Source organism: Harpegnathos saltator, unplaced genomic scaffold, assembly GCF_003227715.2.
Source record: "Harpegnathos saltator strain DR-91 unplaced genomic scaffold, Hsal_v8.6 scaffold93, whole genome shotgun sequence".
NCBI lineage: Eukaryota > Metazoa > Arthropoda > Insecta > Hymenoptera > Formicidae > Harpegnathos > Harpegnathos saltator.
In genome coordinates this window covers 56,348-64,187 of record NW_020230721.1, presented here as the reverse complement: position 1 = coordinate 64,187, position 7,840 = coordinate 56,348, and positions in this window count along the sequence as shown.

Below are 7,840 nucleotides of genomic sequence, written 5' to 3'. Positions count from 1 at the left end.
ACATTACGTTCGCGCCGCGGTAGCGCGACGTCGGCAAACTGTAGTTCGCGCGCGAATTCACTGCCCGGGGCTCGCGCGACACGACAAAGAATGAACGCTGCACGTTTTGACGAGACGAGCTACGTACGTTGCCGTGCCTGAGCGCGTGGCGCCATACTGGATTGGTAGGAAACTGAGGGTGAGTCGACGGTATAAGGGAGGAGGGAGGAGGGTGGAGGCGCCACGATGGAGGGTAGCGGAGACGCCTGCGCGTGTTTTCCAACCTCTTTCTCTCTCTCTCTCTCTCTCTCCCTCTCTCTCTCTCTCTCTCTCTCTCTCTCTCTCTCTCTCTCTCTCTCTCTCTCTCTCTCTTTCTTTCCCTCTCTCTCTCTCTCTTTCTCTTGAATCACCACACTTTCCGTCGCAGTTCATAGGGAAGAAAATCTGCCTGTCTACCTGCAGTTCGACTACTTTACCTGGTTGACCTGCCTTGCGTCGTACATCACCGTTTTTCCACTCCATCTCTTGGCTCGAGGGGATTTTCAGAAAATTGTTATTACCCATTATGAAAATCACTTGTGATTTCGCCACAAAAGTGTGCTCGGCTAGAGCGACTTTGCCCGGGCGACTCGTATTCTCGGTTATTTGTGATTTGTAACACGGGGCAGTGGTGATTTTTACTCGGTGAGATTAAAACGGCGAGAGAAAATCAGGTGAGTGCAGTTAGCGTTGATTCAATTGAATATATTGGGGGAAAATTCATTTGCCGCACACATGAGCGAGTTTATTATTATCATCGTCGCAAACACGCTTGATGATACGACCGATAGGTACATCTCCAAGTTTTGTTTGTAACGTTTACGTTATTTAAATAATTTTTAACTACTTTATCTTACGACTTCGTAACTTTTCAGTCTCTTCCACAGTCAAGATCTTGGTGACGTTATCTCACCTCTTGAGCTTGAGTGATAAGTTGATATTGCGAGTTCGTGCCAGGCAGCGTTTATATCGCGAAAGTTACGACGACTTTATCGTGGATAATTATTATGCATCAAAAAGTTACAATATCGAGATCTTTAATATTCCCACACAATGATGACTAAATGTTTTGTCAGAAGAACGCGTTTGCGTTGCTTATATTTTAAATATTTTTTTTCTTTTTATAGCAATCGTAATAATCTCGAATCGGGACACGAGATATCTTAAAGATTATTTTCTCTGATAATTTCGTAAATTCGTCTTTGGAATTTCGAGATGTCTTTAGGACGTTATTAATATCATTTGGACGGGCACTCTAATAACCGTCAAGCTAATAGCATATTTCTTCCGAGAAAAAATTTCGGGACATTTGCCATGGATTCTATTATCGGTGTATACTTTTGCGCTGCTATGCGCAAAGTATACCAGCTCTGTTCCACGTAAGCCTCGAGCGTAATGACTTAAACTTGCCACATTGTTGTCAACACGCTATCTACGGCCCGCGGCCCTTCTTTCCGGTCTTTTCTATCCCGTTCTGTTTAAACATCAATTATCGACATTAATGTTCGGCAACTATCAACACAATCGCTAAAACGTCATACTGTTACAAATGTTGACTCGGTTGACCCGTTAAGCCAAAGTGACATCGTCAGCTGGTGACCATTAACGTAATTTACTCTTGTAATTTGCTTCGACCCATTGAACTGATCCCGAAATGTTGCCTCTGTCACAAGCCGCGGTAAAGCGCTAAAAGGGTTGCTGGAAATTATGGGCGAAACAAGCAGGAAGTATAAAGGAGAGAATGGACGAGTTTGGTAACGGAATTTGTCCGGGGCTTTTCTGCCTCGTCTCTATGCCCCGCGGATGGCAGAATCGGATAACCGTCTTGACTCGTTCGACAATTTGGAGCGATCGATATGTACCATTATGATGAGGAACGTTGCTTTGTGCCTCGGATGAGCGTCGAAGCAGTGCGTCGAAGAGGAAATCGGTCGGTTGGACCATTGTCCACGAGAGTCCCGATGAAAATGCGCGTTGTAGATTAAAATCATCTCCTGGAGGGATGCGAAAATATCAGAGTGGACCACGAGAGGGATAAAAAAGCCTTACACGAGCGAGCGCTTTTGTCGTGCTGCTGGCGTGCGCGAGTGCATCTTGGGGAAATTGGAAAAGCAAACTAGACATTTAACACGGCTTCCGCTTCCCTCCTTTTGACAGTGTCGCTTCTAAACATGTCCTCGAGCAAAAATAATTGCCAAGCTGTGACGAAACGCTCGGGCAACGAGATTGTAAATATCGCTTAGAAAACGGTGTTTCGGGCGCGGTGGAATTAACGCGGTGGAAACGATTCGTTCTTCGTTTCAAATTTCACGTTTCAATTTTGCTCGCGCGAACGCATGGAGTTATGTCTGCATCTCCATCTCTCTCTCTCTCTCTCTCTCGCTCTCTCTCTCTCTCTGTGTTATTTGTTTGTATCATTTGTTGCTGGTTCAATTGCTGAACCGTTGCCTGATACCTGATAACGCACGTTGTTGCGGTTTGCGTCGAGTTAGAGATTAGCCCAATTTAGACAAAATTATAATGCGAAATATACCGCCGCCTGCGCTGGTCAATAATACAAGCGTAACCTACAAATTCCCGGTGCAGCGATACACAGACGCGCGCACGCACACACATCACTCACATATTACACATCTAATTAATTAAATGGACATGAAAATTACTATATGAGTCTGTAAACACGCGCACAATATTAACGTATAGATTACACGTACGAGTATAGCATTTCATTAACGTCCACGGGGAACTAGTCTGTGTGCGGTCAAAGGAACGTCGTACAACGCTCCGCCATTCGAAATAGAATTACGTCATATAACCATTAGCGATCAGAGCCGCATTTTTGGCAACACGTCGAAACGCGGACGCGAAAACGCGATTTGCGGAAGGCATTTCCCATTTGCCGAATTAACTCCATTCGTCAGCTATGAAATTTAACTACATTCCCGTGATTTCTCTCTCGCAATATGTAATTTCTCTCCTCATCCGGCTCCTTCATCCCTTACTCCCCATTTTTTTGTCTCTCTCCTTATTTACTGCGCGATATATGAACAGTAAGTTTATTCACCGTAAATACTACGTTTCTGCCTGCCGAGTTTGCTCTCGTGATATTTTGCCGACATTGAGATTTCTTCTCTTGCATACAATTTTAAAACGACTTACGTATATTACGCTCACACAGTTCTGCAAATGATACGTCACCGTTCGCTCGAAGGTAAAACACGTCGCATTAAAAAACCTATTTATCGTACAAAAGATGACATTACGTACAAAAATCAAATTAATATTTCGTGAATATTATTTTAGTAATTGCATCTTTTTCATTGATGTGCTCGATCGTTATGGTTTTTTAGCGTGACTTATTGAAATGATACTCACAATTCGTAATAGATGATGATACCTTAATAATATAAAATTTAAGGAAGATACGCGTGTAAAAATTAATTTGACACAGAAATACACCCGCGTGCGTACGACGTTGACGCGGTCGAGGCTCGCAAAGTTTCTATACTGTTCTTTTGCTCCCAGCGAACGTCAGGAATTCTAAATAGCAGCCGAAATGCACCGCGTACTTTTTCCGTGAGCTGGCAATACTTAAACGAGCGCGCTGGCTACCTTTTGTCTCGTTTTGTATCTGTCTTTTGCGAAAGAAAGAAGATTTATCCCATTTTCTTCACGCGCTCGCGCGGCGCCTTATTCTTTTTGCCCGACAACTTCCGTAAGTTATACCCGACACGTGAAAAAGACGTCACGATTCCAGGTAGCGATGAATCAGAACGCTCTAAGCACTTGATTGCACTTGAGTGTTTTCGGAGAAGTTTAAGCAACCGGATAATACCTGGCGAAGCGCCAAAACCGAGATCGTGATACACGACGATCAATGATACCATGCGTTATCCTGCCACGACTCTCGCTGTCGGGATGCATATTCAAGGCGATGGATAGGAAGGACCAGCGAAGGGATTTGCAGGCACATTAATTGCGCTTGCTGCAAATGTTTGCTTCGTTTGCTAGAGAGAGGAGAGAAATGCGCGGGCCAATCGCGGCAGATGGAGGTAACATGAGCGCAAAAATGACCTTTAAAGGGAGACTCATGAAGCCCTGTGTGATCAATAACTGTCCGGTGATCAATAACTACGAGCGTTGACGCCGGGATTACCGAGTCACATTGCTGTCATGTCGGTAAAAATGTAATTTATACTAGTAACCAAAATATCAGCGGTTTTATCTAAAAATTCCGCGGCTGGAATTAATCAAACGCACCGGAATTTATTTTACATGGAAACCCACGCGGTGATCCATCCGTCCGCCCGGCGTGATGGGAAAAATGTCGTCGAGTAAAGAAACATATTGATACGTACGCGCGTAACACGGCGTGTGCGTTAAAAAATGCGAGCAATTTCCTGAAAATCTAGCCGCTGTCAATATCAATCTGCTAGTGAACTGCAAATGGTTACGATCCCGCTGACAGGGGAGGAGGGGGGGGGGACGGACGCAAGGATGGGGGGGAGTGGGGTGATGAACTCGCGAAAGAGATGCCGCGTATAATAGTATCCGATATATTTCCCTCCCGTTTAGAATTTCATGGGGCAGTTTTCTGGAAAACGCCAGGATATTTTGTATTCCCGTCGCGTCGTAACCGGTTAGCGATCGCGCGTCGAAGAAATACGTTCCACACACTCAGCAGCGATGACGCTCCGCGTAAAAAATGCGGATGATAGTTTTGCAACGAGGCAAATCGATTGTCACTCTCCCCGGCCGTGTCTGCACACCGGTTCTTCCGCAGCCTAGCGCAACGGCAATCATTGCAGGACTAACGGTGGGTCAATAGTGTACCACTGGATGTTCTAGAAACGGCAAAACCTACACGGCATCCTGTTGTAAAAAAGGTTGTAGACTCCGGTCTACAGCGGCGGAATGGCATTTGATCTTTATAAATCACGAGTAGCACTCACATACTAGTCCATTTGCCGAAAATACGGACTTGTCCGTTTCCGCCATTTCACGTGGCTCATAATATTTCATTTGAAACCGTACTCGAATCGATCAAAGCGCACTGATGAAATTCGCACACAAACGCGACGTCAAATATCCGGAAGCAGCTGTTTCTGTCTCTCGACATTTCATTGATCCTCGTTGAGTACTGCAACCACATTGCATTGGCATCGGTAACCGTCGCATTGTGGGTACGAAGAGCGTATGGGCGTACAGAGTCTCTCCTTTCCTTTCCTTCTCTCTCTCTCTCTCTCTCTCTCTCTCTCTCTCTCTCTCTCTCTCTCTCTCTCTCTGTCTCTCTCTCCCCCTCTCGCTGTCGAAATTTTAGCCTCGCAACGATGGAAACGGGGTCACACTTTGTCGAAAGTTCGAGGCGGTCTTCGATCGATTTACTTGTACTTTCAACTTCGATCTCTCCTCGGTACGTCGGAAGATGTCACTTGAGTTGGAGTGAAGCTCGTGTGTGGCGATGCTTCGTGTGTCAGCCCGTGAATCGTTTCGATTCACGGGCGCAAAAACTGTATAAGTCGACATTAATCTTCGGCCTCTGGCGAGCTCATGGAAAAGAGGGGAATTGATGGTCGCATGGGGGATGCCTGAGCGCGCGCGCTCCTTTCTCGAAGTGCCGTTTCATTATAAAAATCGACAAGGGATAAAGTGGAATCTGCCACCGCCGCGACCTCCAAGAGGATGTCGGCGATATAAAATCGATAATGCAGGTCATCCGAAGGCATCCGGTGACGTCAGTCATTTCTGCGTTATGGCCACCATTACCGCGTGCTCCGGCTGTGGTACACGCATTTCTCGGTCTCCCTCGGCAGAGGGAAGATCCGATCATCGATATTCGGCGCGTGACGGTATTTTTAATTAAGTCCCGGCTGCTATTTATCATCGTCGAGGTCGACTGAAGGATCTACGTGAAAGTCATTGACTAACTGCTCTCGGATATGGAGAAGAGAATGGCTGAAATTGATAACGATAGATTAATTAATCTTGCGTGTGTGTGTGTGTGTGTGTATGTATGTGTAAAACCACCGCCTAACGATCTACGAAATTGAAACATCCCGCGCAAACGACGGATATCATACACCGTCCATGCAAAAACTAGACGCATGATCCAATTAAGTATTATTCCGCTGGGATTGGAGCACACAAACGATATATTTTTATCGTACAGCACGCGCGCATGCAGCACGAGATGATGAATCTTTTCGCGTAGTATGTTATTATTGAAGCGTTCCTCTGTTGCGGGGCGAATTGAAGGTAACAAGTTATTATTCCGAGGAATCTCAACATCTCCATTTTTTTTCATCAACTTTTAATATGTTCGTTTACAAGCTAGACGGCGAAATGAAACGACGCACATTTATTTCAATAGGCTACCCGAGAGTATATAAAGTACTCCCCTTCCTCTCTCCCTCTTTCTCTGCATATGCGTTTATCATGCGTCGTATTTATTCGTACAACATACGTTTAGGAGGGCGGTAGATAAATTTACGAGGCGCCTGAATGACCAGTCAGCGATAAAATATCGGGTATCGCCTTTGCTGTCGCGGAAGTCCGCGGAAGTTCGGCACAATTTATGTACGGACGCGAGTCCATAATCATTCACACGCAAATTATGCTCGGTGCGTACCTACGCGTAAAATCAGAGATTAATGAAAGTTCGAATTTCGTCGCAATTAGGTTGACGTGTGACGTTGTTCGCATATTTCCAAGGCGCGACGCCGCCCTTTATTCTCATAGCCCTAATGAACGGCTTCCGATCAATTCTCGGTATCCGCAGGATTCCCCGGGCGTCCGTGAATCACTCCGAACCATTTAATCCTGACGGTCCATAGCCGTGCCTTTCGTTTGACGACCGACGAGATTGGCTCCTCCGGACGCGACGCAATTCATGAAATTGGGAACCATGCATCTTTGGCCGCCTTGTAGGCCGCCGCGATCGCACATGCATTTTTGAGGCCGGAACCAAATCTTGAATAACTTTGGTGTGGACCTGACAAATCGGCAGAGTCGCGCCGATGGCAAATTTCTGTTGTGTGCTAATTTGCACGTCACTCTCCCGCGTTTTTCTCATCGATTGCGTTTGATCGTGACGGCCGCGCGTTGGCCGGTGAAAATTTTTAGCAGCGCCGTTTTCATCGGGCTCGTATATCATTCGACCGCGTGTCAGAATGATACGATTGCTGGCGGATCAATAAGGAACGAAGACGAACGATATTTTCGTCGTATTTCTGGAAAATTGGGTGCTAGGGATACAGGGAGGGGGAGGAAGAAAGAGAGAGAGAGAGAGAGAGAGAGAGAGAGAGAGAGAGAGAGAGAGAGAGGCGAGGCCATTTTCGTTTTACACAATGGGAACGAGGTCGCTGCGACTCCCTCAGGAATGCCACGTACGCCGTAGCGATAAGCATTCCAGCAAGTGCGGCGATAGATACGGAAATAGCTATAACGTGTCTCGCTCCTTTGCACCAGTGATAATAAAATAATAGATTTCAGGCGATTTTGTGTAACCGCGAGTCGCGCCATGGCGTTTACGTTTCCGAGATCCTTGTTCGATACCATTTCTCTCGCTCCGCCCGTCGACAGGTAATTATCGGTGTCGCGAAAGTAATGTCTTGCCAGCGCGATATTTTCACAACCGAACTAGACTTTTCCATTTCCCCTTTCTGCTTCTTCTTCTCCTTCTTCTCCTTCTTCTTCTTCTTCTTCTTCTTCCGTAGAAGGCATTGCATTATGCAATAATGGCCGGATTCCTTTATATTATCATTATGCCCTCTTTGTATATGTGTTTTATGACATCGCTCAACGGAAAGCGCGTAAAATGGGG